The sequence below is a fragment of the Myotis myotis genome, unplaced genomic scaffold (genome assembly GCF_014108235.1).
Source record: "Myotis myotis isolate mMyoMyo1 unplaced genomic scaffold, mMyoMyo1.p scaffold_m19_p_7, whole genome shotgun sequence".
In the NCBI taxonomy this organism is placed as follows: Eukaryota; Metazoa; Chordata; class Mammalia; order Chiroptera; family Vespertilionidae; genus Myotis; species Myotis myotis.
Window position 1 is genome coordinate 90,006,340 of NW_023416379.1, and position 26,488 is coordinate 90,032,827.

The 26,488-nt window shown below is 39.4% G+C and overlaps 1 protein-coding gene across 5 annotated transcripts in view; it reads left to right on the forward strand.

The window, feature by feature from the left end:
• BTBD9 (BTB domain containing 9) overlaps positions 1-26,488 on the forward strand; it is a 441,592-nt gene that overhangs the window by 160,913 nt on the left and 254,191 nt on the right. The window lies entirely within an intron of this gene.

Here is a 26,488-nt window from a genome sequence, read left to right on the forward strand (position 1 = left end):
TAGTGGAGATATCACAGTGTGTGGCTGTAAAACTTACTGCCATTCCCTTCACCCCAGAGAGGGAACAGTGTAAGATTGAAAGTACTCGTCAGGGCTAGGGAGGTGAATTTCTGAAGAACAAAATTTAATTACTTTCATAGTTAGCTGACAAAAATTAAAGATTTCATCAATTATTAAGCTATACAGCTTTTATAAAAGCCCCAACTGTGAAATAATTAGTAACAGATTCCAGGTTTGGCTGAGTGTCTATATGGTATACGAAGAAACATTTCTTTTTATTATAAATTCACTAGCTATTAGTTTAAAGTGTCCCATTGTTGTTATATTACACTAGTAAATTCTTTTTTCTCTTCTCTTGGAAGGAGAAATAAATATGCAACTGCAGTGTGCATAATGATGTTCAGACTAATGTTGTTACCAACCAAAAAACAAACAGCAGTGTGTTGTCAGCTTCCTGGGCAGAAATGACATAAGGGGCAGTCTGGCTTCATCATTGCTCAGATCCAACTGTTTGATGATTGCCGTGATATTACTAAGCTGGAAAGGAAGAAAACACAAAACTTAAATACACAGAAAAACTCATGTAGAAAAAAGGTCGTTTGCGTTTTCTTACTTTATAGAATTTAGATGTAGTCCCTTGGAAGTTTAGTGTTGTAAGGAAAAGCCTGTTAGCCTATGTGCTAAAGGATAAGCAAACATTATTTCTCTGAAGTAATTATATTAGCATCGACTCCCCTCTGTATTAAATAGGCTGTTTTGGTAGGGTTTTTAGTTGATATCTTTACCATAAGCTAGTGTGAGATGATCCCTAAAGATGATGAAACAAATGAGACAACACAAATCTATAATTCTGCCCATGGGATAATGCAAACCAGATATACACACCAGTTCTGGAGGTAACAATAGGAAATAAAATGACTCTTAAAATCAAAGACTACCTGCTGACCTCTACTTTAAAAGAATTAGTCTTTGTAAGAAATTATACTTGTAAATTAAATATACTTCTGTGCAATATGAAAGATTCTTTGACCAAAACTAGTCTCTGAATGTATCTCCTCCAGATTATCCATAATTATGTAATTTTCAGCTATAAAGGCATATTAATAAGTTTAGTAACAACAAAAACAAAATCTCAGTGACTCAGCATAACAAAAATCTATTTCTTGTTGACATTACACGTTTACCATTCACCAGAGATTCCACACAGTCTCCAAGAGACTGAGGCCAATGGAAGCTCCACTAGTTTATAGCTGTACCATCTAGAACAAAGGTCCTCAAACTTTTTAAACAGGGGGCCAGTTCACTGTCCCTCAGACCGTTGGAGGGCCGGACTATAGTTTAAAAAAAAAACTATGAACAAATTCCTATGCACACTGCACATATCTTATTTTGAAGTAAAAAAAGAAAACGGGAACAAATACAATATTTGTATTTGCATGTGGCCCGCGGGCCGTAGTTTGAGGACCCCTGATCTAGAACATGGGGCCTCCGTGGTCACTGTAGAAGGGGAAGGGAGAGTGGCGGGTCAGACAGCATGAAAGTGTCATGTTCTTTCACTAACAACCAGAAGGTTGGCCAGAACCAGTAACGTGGGTCCACTTGTAACTGCCAGGTATCTGGAGAGTTGTGGGGGAGCCTATGGATGGTCAGTGATAAGTAAATGTCTTTGCTATAAAAAGGTGGTCAGATTTTTATATTGCAGGTGGTCTACTTTGCCTGATGCTTTAATAGAAAATTTAATATTATATAATTCAAGTATCCAACTGGTAAAGATGCACATAAAAATGCCTTTTTATGTCACAGTTATTTTTTTTGTATTCTTATTTGTTAATAAAGAGAGGGGAAAGAGAATTAATATGTTCTTTAGTTTACCACTATTCATATAAATAGTAAGTTGTCAGTTTCTATTTTCCAAATAATCAAAATGACCTTGCTTCTGACCCTGAAGTGAGATTTTGTGTGTATGTTTGTATAGAAATATGTGGTTACAATGAAAACTTGCCATGTATTTTGAAAACAGCTGCAGTGATTTCTGGTATCTTTGGTTAGGGGTTTCTCATGTTGGGAGTGTCTCAATTCAACTTTTTCTGAGTAATTATGTGACTTTTCTCCCCAGTAAAGCTAAACTACCGATTTTCAACCTTTTTCACCTCATGACACACAGTCTAATTACTAAAATCCTGCGGCACACCAAAACATATATTTTTTGCTGATCTGACAAAAAAAAGTATAATTTTGATTCATTCACACTGGATAGCTATTGTTGTGTTGGCTGTTGTCTTTTTTTTTTAAATTTGACAATCTAAGGGAAAAGAGGTCATTGCCCCTGACTAAATAGTCAGGTATTGCATGTTTTAAAAATTCTTGTAGCACACCATTGTGCCTTCTGTGGTACACTGGTTGAGAATTGCTGAGCTAAACCATTGAGGAGGAGAATCTTATATCATGATAGAATTATCTTGAGTTTTTATTTAGGCCATTTTCCTTAGTGTTTTGGTAGGGGAGCAAATGAAATGTTCAAGTAATTTAGGATACCAGTGGCTGGGACTATTAGAGTCTCTTTCCATTTTAGGAAGATTTATATTCACATTATCAAATCCAAGAATATTTCATCTCAAATTAACCCAGTCATTTGACCTATCAACTTGTAATCCTATATAATAAAACCCTAATATGCAAATTGACGAAACAGTAGAACGACTGGTCGCTGTGATGCGCACTGACTACCAGGGGGCAGACACTCAATGCAGGAGCTGCCCCCTGGTGGTCAGTGTGCTCCCACAGGGAGAGTGCTGCTCAGCCAGAAGCCAGACTCAGGGTTGGTGAGCACAGTGGTGGTGGTGGGAGCCCCTCCCACCTCCACTGCAGGCAGGCGGTAAGGAGCAAGGGGTCCTGGACTGCGAGAGACCCAGACTGCAGGAGGGATGTCCGCCTGCCAGCTTAGGCCCGATCCCCTGGGCCTAAGCCAGTAGGCGGACATCCCCCAAGGGGTCCTGGACTGCAAGAGGGCACGCTTGGCCTCTAGTCTTCTTTAATAAAGGGAAAGACCTCATCATTATTTTGCTTGTAGAAAACTAAAATACTAGAAAAGACAATCCTCACAAAAGTCCCAGTTGAAAACCAACTTCTTTTACTTGCGAACAAATATATTTTTATTTATTTATTTATTTTTGCAAGCAAATATGTTAATCTTCTATTTTTAGGGCTCCTTTTTGCTTGAGATGCTAGCTGTCCTCATGACACTGCAAAATCTGGCATTTGAAGCTTCCATTCTGAACTGCAGTCTCCCTAGAGCTGCTCATCTCTACCCTCTCACCACCTGCTATCTGAAGTCATCTTCCCTCATGTGTTATGCCTGCTTGAGTTCCGCACACTCTTACTAAGTGTTCGTTAAGTGTCATGCACCAAGATCTGTTAAAAACACATATGAAAAGACATGATCTGTGCACTTGAAGAATTTATAGGCCAGTTGGGGGAGAAAGATGTAAATTGATATCCTATAAAATAAAAGGCTAATATGCAAATTGTCCCTCAGGAGTTCGACTGACCAGGAGGACTGACCAGGAGTTTGACTGCTCACTAGGATGTGCACTGACCAGCTGGGGCAAGAAAGGCCCCAATCAGCCCTGACCACTAGCCAGGCCTAGGGACCATACCCGTGCAGGAATTTTGTGCACCAGGCCTCTAGTTTTAATATAATATTAGAGTGCTTGCAGCTTTATCCTGCACTTCCTTATTTTCTCATACATGTATGTGCTTCTAGCTCTAGATTTATCTCTCTGGTCAAGGCTTTGCCCTTGTGCTATTGACTTGAAATCTCTATTTGAATATCTCTTAGACATCTCAAACTTACATCCCAAATGTCACCCTTGATTTCCACTCCTGCAATTAATTATTCTCTGCCTCAGTAAATGGCAGTTATCTACCCTATTTTCTTGGTTCTCGTGCCTAGGAGTCTTTTATTCTTCCGTTTTTCTTGTTCTCCACATTTCAGACCACTGGAGAGTCCTGTTGGTTTTAAGTCTAAAGCACATCTTGGATTCATCCTGTGCTGCCACCACTCCAGTTGACTCCGATTATTTCTCACCGGACTGCAGTGGCCTCCTAACTGGTCTCTTTAATTGCCCTTCCAGTTATTTTCTCATGTTGTAACCAGACAAAATCAAAAGTTAAAGAAGATCGAATTACTTTAAATTTTAAAGTTAAAGAAGATTGAGTTGTTTTCTTTGTTTAAAACCTTTCAGGAGTTATCTCACCTTTAGATTCCTCCAAGGCCTATAAGACTCTATGGTGTAGTCTCTGCCTCTACTTCTTTATCTTCATGCCAGGCCTCTTCTGCCTCCCTCACTGAGTTCCACATGATGGCCTACCTTTTTCCCTTGGACTTACCAAGTTCTTTCCCTCCAAAGGGAGTTGTCTTGTTCTTCTCTTCAGCTTCTTATAATTTGGTTCTCAAATATTACCTTCTCAGAGAGTTTTTCCTGACAACTCTATCTTTATTATATCACTTTATTACTTTAAAGTGATTATTTTAATGCTGTGCCATATACTTTAGTGAAAGGCTGTGGTAAACTGAGCCAGGGGAATGATAAATAAAAGAGCTGATATTTGAGAAGATATGTAAAAAAGCTACAAGGGGGAGAAAATATTTGCAAGTTACATATATGACATAGGATTTGTACCCAGAATATATAAAGGACATTCAAAACTCAACAGTAAGAAAACAGACAAACCAATTTTTTTTAAAAAAGCAAAGATGTAAACAGCTAATATATCGAAGAAGATATCCAGATGGCAGATAAGCACATGCAAAGATGCTCAGTATCATTAGTTATTCAGAACATGCAAAGTAAAACCACAGTGAGATAAAAACAAACACCTGACAATACCAAGTCTAGGCAAGAATAAGAGCATCTTGTGTTCTCATTCATTGCTAGTAGGAAGGCAAAAAATGGTACAGCCTTTTTGGAAAATAGTTCCACAGTATCTTACAAATTAAACATATACCTACATATGACTCAGCCACTCTACCCAGCCATTCCCCACAAAAACTTAAATAAGAATGTTTATGGCAACATTATTAATAACTTACAAAAATTGGGTATAACCCAAATACACTGTCTATGTAAGAAATATTCAAACCTGTAGAGAATCTTAATAAGAGTTTGAGCTAAAACTGACAACCATTGCTGGGAAGCAATTGCAAATGCTTCAGAGAATGACATTTGCAGTTTCTGTTATGCATTTGGAATTAAGGAAGGAGCATAAGGTGGGAGAAAGCAAGGCGGGGATTGGATTGCAGGATGGCTAACAAGATTATAGGCTCTCTTGAGGGTGGTTATGCTTATTTCAAAGATGTATTAACCGAAATGCTCAAAAACAGTGGACAGGTCTTGCTTAAGGCAAAGATAAACCTTTCACTAAAGAAGATATAGGCCGCCCTAGCTGATTTGGCTTAGTGGATAGAGCATTGGCCTGTGGACTGAAGGGCCCCGGGTTTGATTCCAGTCAGGGGCACATGCCCGGGTTGCGGGCTCGATCCCCAGTAGGGGGCATACAGGAGGCAGCCAATCAATGATTCTCTCTCATCATTGATGTTTCTATCTCTCCCTCTCCCTCTCTGAAATCAATAAAAATCTCTCTCTCTCTCTCTCTCTCTCTCTCTCTCTATATATATATATATATATATATACATATATATATATATGTTTATTTGTTTATTTATTTTTTTATTAAAAGAAGATATAGGCCTAGGATGTGACTGTCCACCATGACCTACCCAGTTAGGAATTTTATGATTAGGTCTGTAAGGTTATTTTCAGTTAGATTTATTACAGCGCCCCCCCTCCTCCCCCCTTTTGTCCACAATACTTAATGCTTTTGAAACAACTTGTGGAAAGATATTTTTAAACTTAAATTTTCCTAAGAATGGGATGATTTTCAGTGCTTTACGACACAGCATTCATATGTGAATTTTAAACTCTTCAACCTCAAAAACAATTAAATCAAGACGGTACATAATATGGCGTTTACCCAATTTTTATCTTTGCGCTCTAACAAAACATTTGTGTCCACCAAAGGATGAGAACATTGCATTAACATCAGTGTTTTGTGCGCTAACTTTATTATATTTTGTCACAATCCATTGTGCAAATGTTAGACTAATTACTTGAAACTCAGACCTATTTGCTTGAAGGATTTCCATTTTGAAGTACATCAGAGTCATTATTCACTGCACCTTTTGATCACCTTTGAAAAACTTACCTGCATGTATTTTTCTATTACTTGCCTCAACAAAAGAAACCACTTTTCGTCCTGCTGATGTGTGACCTATAGTTTTCATGAGTCTGTAGAATACAGGGTTGAATTTGGAATGCATCTTCAACATTCCCGCACCATTTGAAATGTATCCCATTTTCTGATGTCTTCTCTTTCCAAAAAGCTACTTGATTTATTTAGGTAACAGTTATTGCAGTTTTAGCATTTTAATTCCCTCTATCGTCATCTCTCTCCATTTGGGATGATATGCAATATGCAGGGAGACATTTGATGTTCCAGGAGATATCATAAGAGACTGTTGAAGAGTTAAGTAGGAACATTCTTCATGCAGAATCTATCCAGTTATCAGGCTCCTCAGTCGCAGGATGGTACCGTAGCTACATCCTCATCTATACCATTGCATTTCTCTTAAAACTTGTCATTTAAGAACTATAAAACCAAATATTTAAAAGCACTCTGGGTGTTTACTTGGCAGAGCCTTACTGTTGATTTTGTTGTTTTATGGAATGCTGTGGAGGAGTCCATTGTTAATCACGTCCTAACCCTATAAAATATGTAACAAGCTGCTGAACAGAATGATGACAGCAGACAGAGAACAGGGTTTCATTTGAATTCATGCAAATGTAGACGTTTCCCAGAAAGCCATTTGTAAAGTATGAGCCACATTTTGAAAATAAAACAAAGAATAACGCCTTGGAGTAGAAATCTGTAATGAAACCCATAATGGCTGAAAGAGTACAATAAATTCTACAGGGAGAGCTTTCCATTTTGTTCCTTTTCAAATTCTAATACTAAACTCTATTAGTAGTCAGTATAAAATAATGAGACATGAAGCCCTGCTGGTGTAAAACTATTACTAATCTGTTACTTTGCATAAATTTTCACTCTAACGATTGTCTATGGTCTTCTTATGAAGGACCTGCTATACGCTTTCCAGCTAAACAGATGAGACCTATTAACCATCTCCTTTGAATGAATGGTCTTGGAATCTGCAGGAATTGCACTTTTTACACGTTGGGAAAAGAAAGGAATTGCATGCAAAGAACACAAGGATATTTACTACAATTGATGTTCTTTCTGTTAGTGTGTCACATTAAGGAACAGCAGAAAGGCATTTGTACTCTTATTTTAAAGATAGGTATAGTCTAAATATAGGTCACATCATTGTCTTACTTTTAATAATTATAACAAGAAATTTATCACAAACTACAGCGGGAAGCCCGGGGAGGGTTGGAGGGTGGGGGCGGTAAGAGATCAACCTAAGGACTTGTATGCATGCATATAAGCATAACCAGTGGACACAAGACACTGAGGGTAGGGAAAGCCAGGGGAAGGTCAAGGGGGAAAAAAAGGGAGACATATGTAATACTCTTTGTAATACTTTAAGCAATAAAACAAAATTAAAAAACAAACAAAAAAAGAAATTTATCACTCACCCCCCCCCCCACCCCTCAGCCCTCTCTCCCCCCAAACTCATCTTGCCCTTCCTGTCTTTCCTACTTCAGTTCATGTTGTTTCTTGGTCAGACTTATAATTTAAGTCAATTTTGATTCTTTTCCTCTTTATATTTTTAAGCATTTGCCAAGTTCTTTTGATTCATCTTTCCTGATTTCTCTCATATCATCTCTTTTATTCTATTCTCATTGCCAGCATTCTAGTGCAGGCCATTATTGACTCGTGCTTAAATATTACATTTTTTAATTGGTTTCCCAACCTATTTAATTCCTTTCCTAATCTTTTTCCTATCCATCCTGCATATTACCACTATATTTCACTTACTAAAACATGGCTTTTATTCTTACCAATTGGAAAGTTTGGAAGTGATTACAAAAATAATTGGAATTATTAGTGTTATTAAGAGATAGCATAGTACAGTGATATACTGGCTTTGGAACCAAATAGATATGAGTTGGAATTGCAGATTAATCTCATAGTAGTGATATGACCTTAGGGACTGTGACTTGACCTTGAATAATATCATGGTTATTGTAAGGAGTAACCACAATATGTAAAGAATCTAACTTAGTGGGCTCAATTAATAATGACAGTTGTTAATAAAAGTGTTGCTGCTGTTATTGTTATCTTTAGGACAAATGGAGAAAGGGAACAGAGATTAGAAGATGGAACCAGGGGTGATGCCTTCAATTAGAAGTCATGAGGGAAAAGAGCCTTTCTGTATTGGCAAATGCTTCCAAAAGAATGAGGGTTTTAAAATGAGGGTTTAAAATAGACTATAGACCAGCCGTGGGCAAACTACGGCCCGCGGGCCAGATCCGGTCCGTTTGAAATGAATAAAACTAAAAAAAAAAAAAAGACCGTACCCTTTTATGTAATGATGTTTACTTTGAATTTATATTAATTCACACAAACACTCCATCCATGCTTTTGTTCCGGCCCTCCGGTCCAGTTTAAGAACCCATTGTGGCCCTCGAGTCAAAAAGTTTGCCCACCCTTGCTATAGACTGTAATTTTTGAGATACATGAACTAAGATTTCTTTATAAACCCAAGGATCAGAGGTCAAAGGTTGGTTTTGGTGATTAAGACCTTGGTGCTTACTTCCAGATTGCAGTTTCTTCTTTTTTTTTTTTTTAAATAATCCTTTCAGCCCACCCTCGCCCCCTGCCTTCACCACCCTATTGTCTTGTCTTATGTCCATGGGTTATGCATATATCATACTAGGCCTTTGGTTGATTACCTCCCACCCACCCACCCTCCCTGACCTTTCCTTCCATATTACAGTTTCAGATAGAGCAATAGGGCTGCCAACGGGAATGAAAAAGAGAGATGGACATCAGAGAAATTATCAAAGATGAATCAAGAGGACTTTGCAATAAATGCCAGGAATAATTTGTAGTAGAAATGTGGATGCAGAGAGTGGAAGACCTTTTACCCAGTAAGTTTAGGGAGTAAAGGGGGAATGAAATGGGGCACTGCCTGAAGGAGTCAACAGGGATATGGGGAGGCTTTTGCACCATAGGCTGGTGATGTACAGTATTTAGAAGACAAGAAGGAACCAATGTTGAGGATGGCGTGGAAGCAAGGATCTCCATGAGTTGGAAAGTCTAGAGATACTGTTTTTATATGATACTTGGGCCGCTTTGGGGCACTGTTGTTGTCTTCATTCTTCATTGTGTGGTCTCTATCCTTGTACCACAGAAGAAATGGAGCCTCTTTTCTGTAACTGGTGCTCATTATATTCTGAGAAATCTCAAAATATTTGCCATTTACAAACATGCTTGAGGTACACCTTTAAGGCTAGTGGGAGTTATAAGAAGTAGCGGTAGGCACTAGATGAGACAACTGTTTGTAAAAATGCTGCATTCCTTAAAAACCCAGATATAAAATGGCTGTTATTCATTAGTTCGAATCAAGGTTTATCAGACCTGATCTATTTAAGTTCTGTGCTGGGACCACAATGACTAGAGGTAAGCTCCTTCCTTCAGAGAGCTTACACTTAAGAAGGCACAAAATATCCATAATGTGAGACATTTATTCAGTAAATATTAAGTTTATGTTAATAACACAGTGTGTGCAACTTCTGTGCTAAGTAATGAGGATAAAATGGGAAGGAGACAGGCCTTTCCCTCAAAGTATTCTTAGTGCTTAAGTATGTATTATTAACTCAGTTCTGTAGGAACAAGCTCCATTGGATGGTACACCGTAGCAATACAGTTTAGACTAGTGGCTCCCAACCTTTTTTTGGCCATACCCCACCTAAGCATCTCTAAAATCCTGATGTCCCCCCACCCCGTGACATATAATTCTTATTGTTCAAAAAGTGAGCTCCTGTTCATGTGGAGGAAGCCTAAAAGGCCATTAACTTGGTCTAAACAAGGTTCCAAAAGAACATATCATCCATGAAAGAGAAAAATAAAAGAATGAAAGGACATTTGAAGTTCTAAGGAAGAAATCACTAAGAAATTGTTTAAAAAATAATAATAATATGAAATGATATGGAAAAATTACCAAATAAAGTTTCAAAACATAATAGAGAACTGAAATGTAGAAATATGTCAATATATATTTATATACTTTATATGAGGCCCCTAGAATTCACTGTTGTTAACTCATTCTCAAATTGCCCCCCTTAAAAATCAAATTGTCCCCCTGCGGGGCGTGTACTCCACGATGGGAGCCACTGGTTTAGACTAATCTGGGATCTCAGGTGGTAGGAAATTCAGAAAAAAACTTTTATCATTCGTTTAAGCTGTATATTGAAGGGATGGATAGGTTTTAAATCTAGTAGACAAAGAAGGGGTTAGTGGAACCTGAGTGAGGTGTTTTCTGACAGAGGCAACAAACAATAGAAATGATCAAAGCAGGGAAACTAAACAGCCCAAGTGCAGAAGATAGTGAACCTATGACACGCATGTCAGAGGTGACACGCAAACTCATTTTTTTTGGTTGATTTTTCTTTGTTAAATGGCATTTAAATATATAAAATAAATATAAAAAATACAAGTCTTTGTTTTACTATGGTTGCAAATATCAAAAAATTTCTGTATGTGACACGGCACCAGAGTTAAGTTAGGGTTTTTCAAAATGCTGACACGCCGAGCTCAGAAGGTTCGCCATCACTGGCCTAGAGGATCAGCGAAGCTCCCGAGGTACCTAGTCTAGTCTCAGTGTGGAGTGTGCATGAGAATCGCCCAGAGACCTGTTACAATGCAGGCTCCCAGGCGCTTCCCCCTTCTGGGCCATGAAACCTGGAGAATGGTCCAAGAACTTTCATTATTTTCTGAATTCCTGTTATTTTCTGTTTAATAAGCACATTGGGTGGTTCTAATTCAGTTTGTCTTTTAATTATATTTAGGGTAACACTGACCTGGTCCCAAGCACTCAATCAGTGCGTGAACAACCTCTATTAAGCATCTTTGCTAAGTGGCTGTCTACCCTTTTGCATGAAATAGGATTGTCTTCCCAGGTACTAAGAAAGTTTTTCCTCCTACTGAGCTGAAATTTCTGTCTATTCTATTCATTGATTTTTAGCTCTCCCCCCTTGAGGTCATAGAAAACAATAACAGGCCTTTCTCCATATGAGAGCCCTTCAAGTATTAGAAGCCTCTCTTCTGTAGGCTGAACACATCCAGGTCCTCACTGGTTTGCTTTTGAGTTCTTTTACTGTCCTGGACGCTTGCCTCTGAATGCATTCCAGTTTTTCGGTGACCTTTGTAAAGTGTAACACCCAGAACTAAACATTATTACTGCATGGCCTCTGAGTTGTGAGTGAATAGTACCCAGATGGGCCATGTGGTTTTATCAATTATAGTCTCATACGGTCCTCATAAATATTGTAATGGAAACATGAGGACAAAGGGTTGATGGGAATAACCTTTATTAAGAGATTATATGTCACTGAGAAAAGAAAGGGCCTGGGACTGGCTCATGTGCTTAGTTGTTGGAATGTAATAGAACGAGAGAGGATACTGTACTGCTCCCCTCCCTTCATGCTTAATTTTACTGTACATCTTGGTTTATAAAAACATGTATCTCTCCCTTCCTTCTTCCTCTTACAGCTTTCTTTCTCCCCTCCCCTTCTCTGTTATTTCCCTTTCCTTTCCTTATGTGTTAAGAATTTTGCATGTGTCACGTTAGAGAGGCTCTCAGTGCTTTCATGTCATCCAGGTACTTTTGGGTGACAGTCCTGGAGAACTAGGGTGGTGGGAGAGAGGCTGAGGGACAGAGCCAAGGCAGCCATTGCCATCCCTAGTCTTCCCCTCTCTGGCCCTTGACACACCCTGATTGCCATAAGGCAGTTCTTGGGCTTAGGCTTGGGCTCTGGGGTTACATTAACCAGAGCTGCAGCTGAACAAACTGAATCTATAGCATAAATTGCCTCTTGGAGAGTTATGTAAATGTATGTCTCTAGGTCTGTTTTAAAGCTATTGAACCAGGACCAAAGAACATTAAGGGATTTTCCTGCAGGCTTCATTCTCCCGTGGCTAAATTTTAGCTCAGTTTTTTGCATTCCACCAACATCTTGGAATTCACCCTCAGAAAAGCTTAAATATCAATTATTTCAAGATGGGATGCTTTTCCAACATGGGAAACTATTTCATATAGCCTTCTCCTAATAAGCAGGCTGGTGGGTAGGGAAAACAAGAGGGAGAGAGAGTAGTTTGTTTGTTTATTTGTTTTATAATCTTATTCAGAAAAGATGTCTAATAATTAGCTCTTTTGTGTTAAAGTTCAGTATGACTGGACAAAGTATGTACTCTAACATCCTTGAATTTTTTCATTTACTTGCCCTTTGGCAACACACTAAATTTGTTAATGACTGTTAGGGCTCTTATTTCTTCTCCTGCTGATGTTTCTCTTCGAGAATAAGGATGCCAGGGATCTTTACATAAAGTCTATCAGTTTCTAAATATTACTGTTTTAGTTTTTTTTTTACTTTGTTGAATAATTTGCAACATCTTTTCTTTGTTTTTTGTTATACCAGGTGATTGAGAAGCCCCTCTCCCTATCTTTCTGATCCCAAAATTGACAGCTGAATTGTAACAAATTGCTATCTCCATATCTATAAACTACTAGAGGCCCAGCACATGAAATTCGTGTATGGGTACGGTCCCTAGCCCTGGGCTGCGATCAGGGCCATCTTCCCTGGCTGCCCGCAGCTGGCCCTGCCCCGCGTGCCCCCCCCCCTACCCCCCCCCCCCCCCAGTTCCCCATTTGCCATCAGGCCATCAGAGCCTGCTGGCTGGGGGGAGGAACCGAGAGGTTTGCTGTTCCGCCCACTTGCTGGCCCCGCCCCCACCATAGGTTGCCCTTTGTGGGGTGACTGGTGGTGTGGGGGCCTTGGCCTGGCGCTGCCTCTGTCCCCCACCACCCACCCCTGGTTCCCCATTTGCCATTGGGTGATCGGAGTTTGCCGGCTGGGGAAAGGGACCAAGAGGTGGTCAGTGCGCCTCATAGTGACTGGTCAAGTGGTCGTTCTGCTGTTAGGGTCAATTTGCATATTACCCTTTTATTATATAGGATGACCTAAATTCTCTCTCATGAGGACTGACAAAGCAGCAGGGTTTTTGTGAGTCTTCCTCCACTGCAGTATTTTGTCTCAGTACTAATCAATTTGTATGGAGCTTGATATATTTTTCATTTCTTTAAAAAAAATAACTGTAGTTAAGTAATCTTGGCAAAAATCCCAAGCTATGACAGGTTTTTTTGGTGAGTTATAAAGTTGCCATTAATAAAGAAGGAAAATATGAATTACCTGGGAAGGAGTTATTGTTGTGTTTTTTTTTAACCAATGATTTTTTAAGGATCATTTAGGCTTTCTAATTAGCCAGGTGTGCAGAGGAATTTTGCCTGCCCTATTTAATTTGTCTAGATTTGTGTGCAGGATTTGACTTAGGACTTCTCAGTATGTATTGAAGAAATTAACTATTTAGTGTTGTGTATCGAACATTTGCTTTGGTGTCAAACAGATCTGGGTTTAAGTACAACTGTGTGACCATCAGTAAGCTACTTCTCTAAGCCTTGATTTCAGTATCTATAAACTATGGCTAATACCAGACTCTACCTCAGTGAGTTCAGGATTAAATGAAATCATAAGTATACTCAGTGCCTGGCATAGAGTTATCACTCAAGAGATGGTAGGCATCTACCTGTGGTGGGAGGACAATAAATAAATCCTTATAAGAGGAGCTGTTTAATTATGGTTACCTACATGCATGGGCAGAGTACAGGGTGCATTTATAGAGACTGCTTTTCTGTGGTCAGTCCTTGTGATGGTTTACACTGAAAGACTGTGCCATGTCTTCGGCGAGGCAGCTACATTTCTGCTAGAAAGGAGACGAGTCCCACTTACATGAGCCATGCTGTGGAGACCTCACCACCTAGATGTCTTGCTTTTTGTTTTGTTCTAATGTTTATCCATGGGTTCAGTGAGAACTTCCTAGGAGGCAAGACCTCTGTCAGTGGGGAGATGCATTGCATTTTTGACATTTACATCATCTAGATTGTGTGCTTCTAGAACTGAGTTTTCCAATTTTTTTTTCTCTTCAGCAGTGCTTAGCATGATATTCCATAGGCTCTCAATAAATTTGCCTATCCAAGAGGTAAGCACATGGTCTTGTCCTTCCTGACATGCCCACCTGACCAGATTATATGGGAAAAGTGTCAACAACAATGTCTTCTGAATTGTAAATTTTATACATTCGTTCCAAGATCTGCTGATGATATTTTTTATTTTAATAAAAATGTTTATTTCAAATTTATTTTAAAATTCAGACATTTAAAATTTTTTGTTCAGGCGTCTGCATTTAATGGAGAAACTGTGATGTTACAGATAACCGAAAAAAGATTTTTTAAATGTCTATTTTAAGAATTTTTTTATAGAGAGTGGTTCTCCAGTATTCTTTGAATGTATACTTCAGCATATCAAATGATAATGATAGAAAGAATGACTTGAAGAAGGGCATTATTAGAGCACACTAACTCACTATCAGACTCACATAATTTATCCTAAGTTCATAATTACTGGTCGGTCACTATTTCTTGGTAGACTTTGACTCTTTTTTATTAGACTCTTCAGCTTGACTGCTGGTCAGAGATGGGACAGTCAACAGAAAAGGAGTTAGGACCAAAGAATCCCAGCTAGGATTCCTTTCCTATGGATCATTTGAGAAAGTAATGGTCTGCAGATATCATTGTGCCAGTCAGAATCGGTGAGATTATACTGTAGCAACAAACTGCTCCAGAATCTTTAGTGGCTTCTCACTCAGACAGCACACTCAATGAGAGTGGCAGGGGCTGTGCCCTCGGTAGTCAGTCAGGGACCCAGACTAACGGAGACTTCATCTCAGCACGTGCTTCCATGATCGTCGAGGCAGGGAAAGGTAGTTGCAAGCAGTTAAACCTTCCCGCTCAGACAGGACCCAGGCATGTGGCCCCGCCCAGTCACAGGGGAATAGGATGGGAGAACTGGATATAGCTATCAGTGAGTAAAAATAACAACCAATTATGAATAAATTAATGAATCTTCTCTTAATGAAGTTACCTTTGTGTATATGTTGGGCTTGAGAGGTTAGTTTTTAGCACTGTATTTGACAAGTTAGACTGTTTCAGTGAAGCTATTTTAACATTTTATTTGTGGCATACACATAACATAAAATCTAGTTATAACAGCAGTTAATACCAACATAGTACTTACTCTGTAGAAAACCCTGTTCTGAGCATTTTACTTCACTTAATCCCATAATAACTTGATGAAAAAGGCACTTTTTATCCCCACTTTATCGATGTTTAATTTGAAGCACAGAGAGGTTAAGTAAGAAGCCTTTCAAAGTTGCATGACTAGAAAGTAACAAAGCCAGGATTTAGTTAAAAGCTTGTAATCTGGCTCCAGAGTATAAGCTTTTAATTAATCGGCTATATGGTACTTAATTTTTCATAGCAGATCATTTTCCTCAGAAAATTGATTTCTAAAACAATTATTCTATGTGACATAATGGAGATCCCCAAGGCTAGAAGAGGAGAATTGTGGTATTGGCAGGGGGGTGGACTAGATGACCAAGAAATACTTTTCCAGCCATATGATTCTATTATGATTCTGGAGTAAATTTAAATATATATTGAGTATTAAGTGTGCCAGGTACTGGGCTAGGCTCTGGGGATTTAGTATAGTGAATAAGAACATGCCCCTGTTGTCATGAAGTTTTTGTTCCTGTGCAGTGGACAGTCATTGAAGGAAAACAGAAAGTCCCATGGTGGCTGGTAGCCAAGGGTTTAACATCTTCTCAGAGAGCTAGGGAAGGCTCCTTGTCATTGGAGATGAGGATGACAAGTAAGGATAGAGGGATGCACAAAGAAGGCCCAGTGCTGAGAGGCAGGTGGCCAGTGAGGAATAAGGCACAGAGACCAAAGGCAGAGCGCCCCAGGGATGCAGGCTTTTAGACGCAGGGAACTGTTAATCAGGGAAATGACATGACCAGATCTGTGTGAAAACTGCTCTTGGCAGAGGTACAGAGTAGATTAGATGGGAACAGGAGTGGATAAGGGAGACCAATGAGACTGTTACAGCAAAGCTTGTGAGAGGTGCTAGTTAGGGGACTAGGGCAGTGGCAGCTGGGGTGGGAGATGCAAATAGATCTGAGAGATTTAGAAGGAAGCTTGTTTAACACTTGGTGGTTAACTGGATGTGTATGGGAATCATGGGTGGAAAGGGGAGAGGATAGGAGGGAGGGAGAGGGAAGATAAAAGTTAAGGTCAATTTCCTGATTTCTGGTTTGAGCAGCTGAGTGCTTGCTTTTCCCTGCAGTGACAGAGTGGTGGAGAGGTCTTTGGAGAGGCAGGTGAGGAGCATTGTCCACCTCTGTAGTGCGAAACGGAGTGGGAAGGCCAAGATAGGGAGAGTAACAAGGACAGGGTGTGCATCATAAAGAGAACATGAGAACATGCCAGAAACGAGGGACGAGCTGGGTGCTGAGGCATCTCTAGATTTTGGGGCATGGAAAGATACAGCCCAGAAAACACATTTGCGTCCCTTCACATGGACACATAGACTAATCTAAATGTTCTATGTATTTGTTACTTTTCTTTCATAGAGGACATTTGTCTGAAAGATCAGGGTTTCCATCTCCGTTGCTATTCCTCACAGAGGCCTAAATCTATTTTTCTCTGATTAAGTCAGTATAGAAGTGTTGTCCAGTCTTGTTTGGGAAATTGTTACTGGTGACACAAGGTCATATCACCATAATCCATTTGCCTGTGAAGTAAATATTTGCTTGATACACGAAAGTATAAATCAGGATGATTCTGTCCAGGTTGAGTTCCTTACAGTGTTGGGTTTTGTGTTTGTTTTTTTGGTTTTTTTCCCAAAAAAGTCTTGCTACTTCTCTATTCATTATCACAAGTGAGACTATTCTACATTACTCCCTCCAGCTTTCTTTCTCCCTTGGAAGGGACATCTGTGGCTGAGCAGAGCAGAAAGGGCAAAGCTTCTGAGGGCGTAGATTAGCCTGGGTGTCTTCTTCCTCTCTAGGTGCTCAGTACTCCTGTTTTTATTTTATATGTAGTTAGAGCAAGGCTCTGTTACTATATAAATTCAAGTTTATTACAGAATAAATCTTGTCCCTACAAAATAATAGTTGAGTCTCACAAAAGCCTGTCCCCCAACACCAGCATTATGAAGGTGCTATGACTTTGTTATATGTGCTTCTATATGTTCCAGTACTGGGAGCCATTATTTCTTGCCATGATTTTGCCCGAGCCCTTAAAATAGGAACTTTTGTTTTCTCTGAGGAATTTGGGGGAGGAAAGCTTCATACTTAGGAGAGTGACTCTGGAGCTGGGTTATTTCCTAACTCTGCACATTCTAGCTATGTAAGTTTAGGTTGTGTAACTGTGTGACTTTAACTTTTGTTGGTGCCATATGTAAAAATGGACTGTTTTTACGGTAACAACTACTTCATAGCTTGTTGTCAGGAATAATGAGGTATTATATGTGAAGTACTTACAATAGTACCTGGCACATAGTAAAAGCTCAATGAATGTTAGCTATTGTTGCCTTCCTTATATCTCCCAGAATAGAGGAGGTAGGTTTTCTTAATCTATAACTCTCTATAGTGTCTAACATAGTATTCTGTTTCAAAAAGTTCTTTTCTCCCTAAAAAATGTGGCAGTTAGTAAAGAAATGGGAGGGGTTTGGTACATCCGGAGGAACCAGTATCACCCAAGAGAAATGAAACCTCGCCTCTACACCGCCCCCTTTGAGCTGTGGTAGCCCCAAAGCACTTTGAGCCTGAGGCTGGGTCACCCAGCGTTCCCTGCTCCTCAGGAGGTTTCTCTTTTACTTTAGCCTTAGCTTTGAGTTGTGTAGAATAGTGGTTTTTATCCTCGGGGCTATAATTATCTTTACTGCCTTCAGAGGCAGTCGTCCAGCTCCTCTATTTCTCCACAGGATGTTTCTGGAAATTAGACAAAATGAATTACAGCTTTTGGTAGGCAAAATGTAAGTGTAAGTTACTTTGCTAGCTTAGAACTCAGTATAAAAATATTCCAGATTTTGGCCGGTGATAAATTGGAAAAGTAAAGACACATCAAAAAAGCATTTAAGCCCTTAAAATTGCTAAAGTTCTATGATTTTAAGGTTGCAAAGAACTTACAGATGATCTAGTATAAGCCACTCATTTTATAGTTAATAAATGAGGCCCATAGATGCTAACAATTTCCAAAATTTATGTAGCTAGTTAAAGGAAGAATCATCAATGGAACACAGATCTCCTGGCTCTCTGATTGATCAGTGTTCTATCCATGATATCACATTATTTCTCCTTTAAAAGTTTTATAAAACATGTCTAAATCTTTAATTAGTATATATGATATAGAACAGCAGTTGCCAACCTTTTGGACCTCACGGACCACCAGTGGACCACTGGTTGGTGACGGCTGATATGGAAGACCCTAGCACACTATAAAGTAGACATCAAACACACTAAAAATATGTCTATAGTGCCATAAGTTTGACATAACCTGAAAGTAATGTTAGCTGTAATACACTAAACATTTCATTAACACTAATGTTGCTTGCCTTTTCACAATTTGGAAGGGACTTGAAAGGAATTTAGATAGCTTGGGTGAGAATGTTTGATACTTCCCAGAAATATTAAGAAAGTTTACCGAAACTGGCCTAGTCTCTCTCAAACCTATTCCAAATAGGCCTGTCCTCGTACTACACCCTCACCTGCCCTTGTCAAGGTCCTGTCCACCTTCACCTGCAGTAGCCTTGGATTCAGTTGATCAGACCCTTCTCCTCAAAAAACTCCATTTACTTGATTCAGCTTTCCTCCTTACTCACCGACTGCTTCCACTTTGTATGTGGCTAGCTCCTCCTGGTCTCCCTGACCTCTAAAAGTGAGTGCCCTGGACTCCGTGACACTCTTTTCTTCTCTATTTGTACTCACACTCACACTTGATTATCTCATTCAGGCTCAAAGGCTTTAAACCATTTCTAGGCCAAAGACTCCAAAATTTATATATCCAGCCCAGAATTCTTACTTGAATTCCAGACTCATAAATTTAGTTGAACGTCTAGTAGATATGTAAAATGTACAATAAAGTCACACTCCTGAGCTGGCCTCTAAAATTCACTTCATCCTGTAGTCTTCCATAGTTTGGTAAATAGCAACTTCACCCTTTTGTTCAGTCCAAAAACCCTGGCATCATCTAGTCTGTCAGTAAGCCCTATTAGTTCTACCTTCAAATATTTCCAGAACATCATCTTTTCTGACTGTATCAACTACTCCACCCCCCATCCCTGTTCAACACCTGCTGGCTGTCTCCTGCTGGGTTATTACAGCAGCCTAGTGACAACAGCTTCTACCCTTGCTTCCTGGAATCTTTTCTCAACCTAACAGCCAAAGAGTCATGATGTGGTCCTTTAAAAACATCAGTTCATGTCTCTGCTCATAACACTCCTAGCCGTGTCTCCAGTGATTTCCCATCCCACCCTATTGAACAGTCACACTCCTTACAGTGGCTCCAAGGCCTCACATTATGGTGCTTCATTACCTTTTGAACTTTCTGTTTTTACTTGTTTTCTCCACTCCAGCCACAGTGACCTTGCTCTTCCTTGAACACACAAGGGATACTTTTGCCTCAGGACCTTTGAACATGCTATTTCCTCTGATGGAACCTTTTTTTCTCTTTTTTCTATACTAGAGGCCCGATACACGAAATTCATGCAAGAGGCTCGGCCCTCGCAGCAGCCCCGGCTTCGTCCGGAAGGTCGTTCGGCTGTCCAATCTAATTAGCATATTACACTTTTATTATTATAGATGGCTCATTTCCTTACCTTTGGGTCTGCAATCATATGTCATCTTCTCAGTAAGATCTTTGCTGACCATCCTATTTTAAAAGCTGCCAATGTCTATCCTTCTTCACTGTTTCAATTTTCTCCGTACTTATGATCACCACATACCACATATATTGTACTAATTTGTCTTATTTAATTTGTTTACTGTTTCTCATTCCCAGTAAAATGAAGCCCCTGAAGATCTAAAACCAAACCTGCCACATAGTAGGTGCTCAGTGAACATACTTGAAATTGAAAGGATGAACTCTCAATTCTTCCTTTGTAATTTTCAGAAGAAAGAAATGGTTTATCTAATTGAGGGCTGAATGACCAAAAGGTTCATTTCCTAGGGATGTTGATATTTGAAAATGTTGTCTTATTGGTAGTACATGAGTGATATTTTGTGTATTGCTTTTTACTTATTCCCTTCTGAACTCAAGTTCTGTCCATCACTCACTTCCATATTCCTGCCAGAAATGAAGTTATCTACTTGCCATCTTGGTTCTGAAAGGATGTTAGCTGTCAGTGTGCACCTTGAATAGTGATCATCATCTCCCCACTTCAACTCTTTCTCTGCTACCCAAGCTTATTGAGGGTCCAGGGTATGTGCTAGCAGTCTATTTATGTACTATACTGTCATATAACTGTAAAAGATTAGTAATATTTAAAGCATTATTCCTTCTATGCATGTTTCAGAACTTGATAGTCAGTGCTGTTGATGTAGGTGAAGATGTATTCCCTTCTCTCCCAAGAGATCACTGGGCTTTGGACCCCAGGGCGGGTGTGTGGTAGGGGAGGGAGGGCAATAGGGGGACTAATTGAGATTAGAATTCCAGCTCCAATACTCATCCTGCTGTGTGACTTTGAAAAGGTTGCTTAAAATCTGAGACAGGGTCTGACATGTCACCCTTCAACACAGGTTCTGCTTCCTTTTCCCTTCTCTTCCTATCTCCCATCCACAGAAGAAACTCGATTGCTGGATTTTCCAAAGCTTAATTTCAGAGCTCCTATATGAACACTGTCCCTTGCTTCAAAATTATATTCTGGGTTAATCTTGTACATTTCAGTGTGATCTTTCCCCCTTAATTATTATTAATGAAACCATCTTTTCTACGTGAACTATGTACTGAGCAGGAAGCCTAGACTCTTTATGAGCATTGCAAGGTAAGACAGCTTTGTCTTGGGTATGAGATTTTAAAAAGTACTGCATCAGAAAACATGGAAAGGGTATTACAGGTTTTTGGGGTTTTTTTAACATTTTTAAAATATATTTTTATTGATTCCCTGGGGTCCAAAGGGAGAAGGAAAGAGAAATAGAATCATCAATGATGAAAGAGAATCATTGATCAGCTGCCTCCTGCATGCCCCACACTGGGAATCGAACCCGCAACCTGGGCATGTGCCCTCACCGCGAACCTAACCATGACTTCCAGGTTTATAGGTTGATGCTTAACCACTGAGCCACGCCGGCAGGGCAGGATATTACAGTTTTCGCAGTTCTTCTCAAGATGCCATTCTTTTTCAAAGAAATGAAATAAGCCCAGAAAAAGGTAGAGGTTATTTTCACAATTCTTTTCAGCAAATAGAAGTAAAAGTTAATAATAATGGCAAAATAACCTGAATCCAAAAGTATTTTCATCTTCCTATATTTCTTCTTCCGCCTGGTGTTTGAGCCGACAAATCCTGCTGTTGATAACCCTCAGAGCCACGGGGCAGCATACTGACCAGGACCCCTTTCTCTCTTGTAGGGACTTATATTGCTATTACCTCCATGGCTACCCTAGGGCAGTGGGACACATCCAGGGGTACTTTGTCATCATTGTCCTTGTTTTCCCTCTTTGTCACCTTGACCTTTCAATCTTGAAACATAGGTAGGTGGTATATGCAGGTTCACTCTGCATTTATATAGTCATACTTCTGAAACCTTGAATTTCTTATCATTTGTATTAGTATATTAGTATAGTACAGCTATTTTCAACCTTTGACATCTCGTGGCACACAAACTAATTACTAAAATTCTGCGGCACACCAAAAAAAACAGATGTTTTTGCCGATCTGACAAAGAAAGGTATAATTTGGATTCATTCACCCCATATGGTTGTTGTGTTGGCTGTTGTCATTCTTTATTTAACAGTCTAAGAAAAAAGAGATTGGTGTCCCTAACTAAATAGTCCGGTATTACATGTTTTAAAAGTTCTTTTGGAACACCAGTTGAAAATCTCTGTTATAGTATACATTATACCAACTTAGCCCTTCTTGATACCATGTTTGATTCTGCATCCTTAGGAGGATAGAAGAAACTGGCTTGCTTTTGGTATCACAGGAAGTCAGGGGAAAAGCTGGATTCTCAAAGAGTGGTACACGCATACCTAGTCCTATGACTACATCTGTCATCATTGTAGACTTGTAATTTATAATACTTCCTGTTTACAGATACTGAGAAGGGCTAACTCTGACTGAATCATGCCAACAGATGACTCAGACAGATAGGGATTCTGGCTCTTGCCAAGGGAAAAATGCAAGGCGAGGGAGCAAGGCATGCAAACTTCCTTTATTTTTAATGAAAAATTCAAAAAATAAGAATGCTGATATTAACATATATCCAAATTAGAGTTTGGATGGCTATTATTGCTTCATTAGTTTCATTGTAGAAGATTTCTGAGCTTTCTTTGCAATGTTAGACAATAAAGTATTGGTTGAGGGGAAGTGAGTGGGAGATTGGGATTTAAGATGGGAAATTGGAGTGCTCCTACTCTGCCACTACTTTAGCTGTGGCAGGTATCTTTCACTCTGAGCCTCACTTCTTATCCTATATAATCAAAGGGTAATATGCAAATCGACCTAATAGTGGAATGACCGGTCGCTATGACGCGCACTGACCACCATGGGGAAGACGCTCAACACAGGAGGAGCTCCATAGGGCGAGCGCCACTCAGCCAGAAGCTGGCTCATGGCTAGCGAGTGCAGCAGCGGTGGTGGGAGCCTCTCCCGCCTCCATGGTAACACTAGGGAGTGGGCCTAAGCCGTCAGTCAGACATCCCCCAAGGGCTCCCGGACTGTGAGAGGGTGCAGGCCAGGCTGAGGGACAGAAATTTGTGCACCAAATTTTGTGTTCCGGGCCTCTAGTCTCTAATAAAGTAGTATGCCCTAGTTATCTACTTATCAGTACTACGTGGAGATTCTGCACAACTTTCAGTTTCAAGAAACTTAAGAGATTTATGGTATTTAATGATTTTGCCCAAAATGTTAACTTTATATTCAGAATATTAAAATTGAGTATTCCCTTAGATGTGTGGTTATACCAGAATACTCCTGTGCCTCAGTGTAGTAGTAGAAAGACAGTTGTTTTTGTTTTTTAGTATGTTCTAGATTTTTTTAAAGAACAAATCTTTAATCATTTTTTCTCTAACATCATATTTAATAGTTTTTTTGTGTCTTGTGCTTGTAAAAGGCTGAGAGGAAAATTGTGTGTACAACATGAGGTGGTAGGTTTCTGAGGGCTAACAGTAAGCCAAAGGAACAAAACAAATCAAGCCTGTATTAAGCATTATATATATATTTAGAATAAAAACATATTTCCTATTCTCTAAAAGTTTCTGTGAGGAGAGATATAGATACTACCCCTATATCCTTATCTATATCTATATATCTGTATCCTTTTCTCTATTGACATACTGATATCTATGGATATTGAAATGTTATCTGTATCTGTGTATCTATATATCTATATATGTGTACACACATACATGGAATAACAAAAACAAAATTTAATGTGTAATCACAAAGTCTCTAAGTGCAGGCTATAATTGGGAGAGGGAGCATAAGCGAAAGCTCTTTGAATTTGGAAGCACTCATACAGCAAATATTGATCGAATCCACAGCACTCACTACTCCAGTCCCTGAGGATATACAGCACTGAACCCAACATATATGGCTCCTGTTGTTGGGGATCTTATAGTTTACGGTGGGAGAAAGAAATATAATAAACAATTAAATAAATATGGCAGTTTCCGATATGATGAGTTCTAGAAGAAAATAACTAGATGGCTAATACTACAGGTGATTTTTTTCCCCCCAAATGGAGAAATTCTATATACAAATAACAATAGACCTGGTTTTTATCCCTGGCAAAATTCTAGAACTAGCAGTTAACCTATGGCTTATGGATGAGCATTTAGGAAAATGCATTATTCCAGTAACCAATTTGAGTTGTCTAAAAATAAGTCATTCCCAAATAAATGGATTTTTTTAGAGTTTTGTTGGAAAATCAAGGCAGTGCTACAGATACAGTGTATCTTGATTTCAGCAAAGTGTCTCATGGAATTTCTCAAGATGTGTTCAGATAAGGAAGAGCAAGTCACTTGATAAGATGGTGAAATTATATGATGGTTCTTGAATCAGTGACCCAAATAAGGTTTCTAGTGGAGTATCACAGGATTTTGTTTTTGGCGCTATCCTGACCAGTGGTCTTCAGGAATCTAGAGGAAAACATAATAGGCACAGGGAGAGAATTAATGCAGTAGATGACAGTCAAATGAATAAAATTATCTTAATGACTGGATAAGATGTATTATTTAACAATCATTTGGGAACCATTCATTAACTCATTTATTGATATTTATGATTAGCTTTGTGTCAGATACTGTTCTTGTTATTGGGAATACAAGGGAAAACAAAGATGAATGAATCATGGCCCTGCCTTCATGCACCATATAGTATGCTAAAAGAATGTCTTCATAGGGCAGTTTTTAACATAGAGGTGTGTACAAACGGCATTTAGGGCCTAAGGAGTGCAGCAGTCATCTTAACCTGTGCTGTTCCTGGCTGTGCTGCTTTTCCTCCCAAGCACCCAACTCCTGCAGAGGAGTCTCACTTTGCCCCCTTTTAAAAAGTCCTCTATGGGCCGAAACCGGTTTGGCTCAGTGGATGGAGCATCAGCCTGCGGACTGAAAGGTCCCAGGTTCGATTCCGGTCAAGGGCATGTACCTGGGTTGCAGGCACATCCCCGGTGGGGGATGTGCAGGAGGTGGCTGGTCGATGTTTCTCTCTCATCGATGTTTCTGACTCTCTATCTCTCTCCCTTCCTCTCTGTAAAAAAATCAATAAAATATATTTAAAAAAAAAAAAAAAAGTCCTCTATGATGCACTTTTATTTTAATTGAAATTCTTTATTGTTGAAAGTCTTACATATGTCTTCTTCCCCCCCCCCCCCATTGACCTCTCCCCAGCCGCTCCCGCCCCGTAGTACATGCCCTCCCCCCCATATTGTCTGTGTCCATTGGTTATGCTTATATGCATGCATACAAGTGCTTCGGTTGATCTCTTCCCCCCTCCCCCTTCTGCTCGCTCCCAACGTCTCCTGCCTTCCCTCTGAGATTTGACAGTCTGTTCGATGCTTCTATGTCTCTGGATCAGTTTATGTTGTTTATTATATTCCACAAAAGGGTGAGATCATGTGATACTTACCTTTCTCAGACTGGCTTATTTTGCTCAGCATAATGGTGTCCATGTCCATCCATGCTGTTACAAATGGTAAGAGTTACTTCTTTTTTACAGCAGCGTAGTATTCCATCGTGTAGATGTACCACAGTTTTCTAATCCATTCATCTACTGATGGGCACTTAGGCTGTTTCCAGATCTTAGCTATGGTGAATTGTGCTGCTATGAACATATGGGTGCATATATCCTTTCTGATTGGTGTTTCTGGTTTCCTGGGATATATTCCTAGAAGTGGGATCACAGGGTCAAATGGTAGTTCCATTTGTAGTTTTTTGAGGAAACTCCATACTGTCTTCCATAGTGGCTGCACCAGTCTGCATTCCCACCAGCAGTGCACAAGTGTTCCTTTTTCTCCACATCCTCTCCAGCACTTGTTGTTTGTTGATTTGTTGATGATAGCCAGTCTGACAGGTGTGAGATGATACCTCATTGTTGTTTTGATTTGCATCTCTCGGATGATTAGTAACTTCGAGCATGTTTTCATTTGTCTCTTGGCCTGTATGTCCACTTTCAAAAAATGTCTATTTAGGTCCTTTGCTCATTTTTTGGTTGGATTGTTTATCTTCCTTTTGTTAAGTTGTATGAGTTCCCTATACACTTTGGATATTAACCCCTTATTTTGACATTGGCAAATATGTTCTCCCATGCAGTGGGCTCTCTTGTTTTGTTGATGGTTTCTTTGCTGTGCAGAAGTTTTTTATTTTTATGTAGTCCCATATTTTTATTTTCTCCTTTGTTTCCATTGTCCCAAGAGATGTGTCAGTAAAGATATTGCTATGAGATATATCTGATATTTTGCTGCCTATGGATTCTTCTAAGATTTTTATGGTTCCCCATCTTACATTTAAGACCTTTATCCATTTTGAATTTATTTTTGTGTATGGTGTAAATTGGTCTGGTTTCATTTTTTTGCA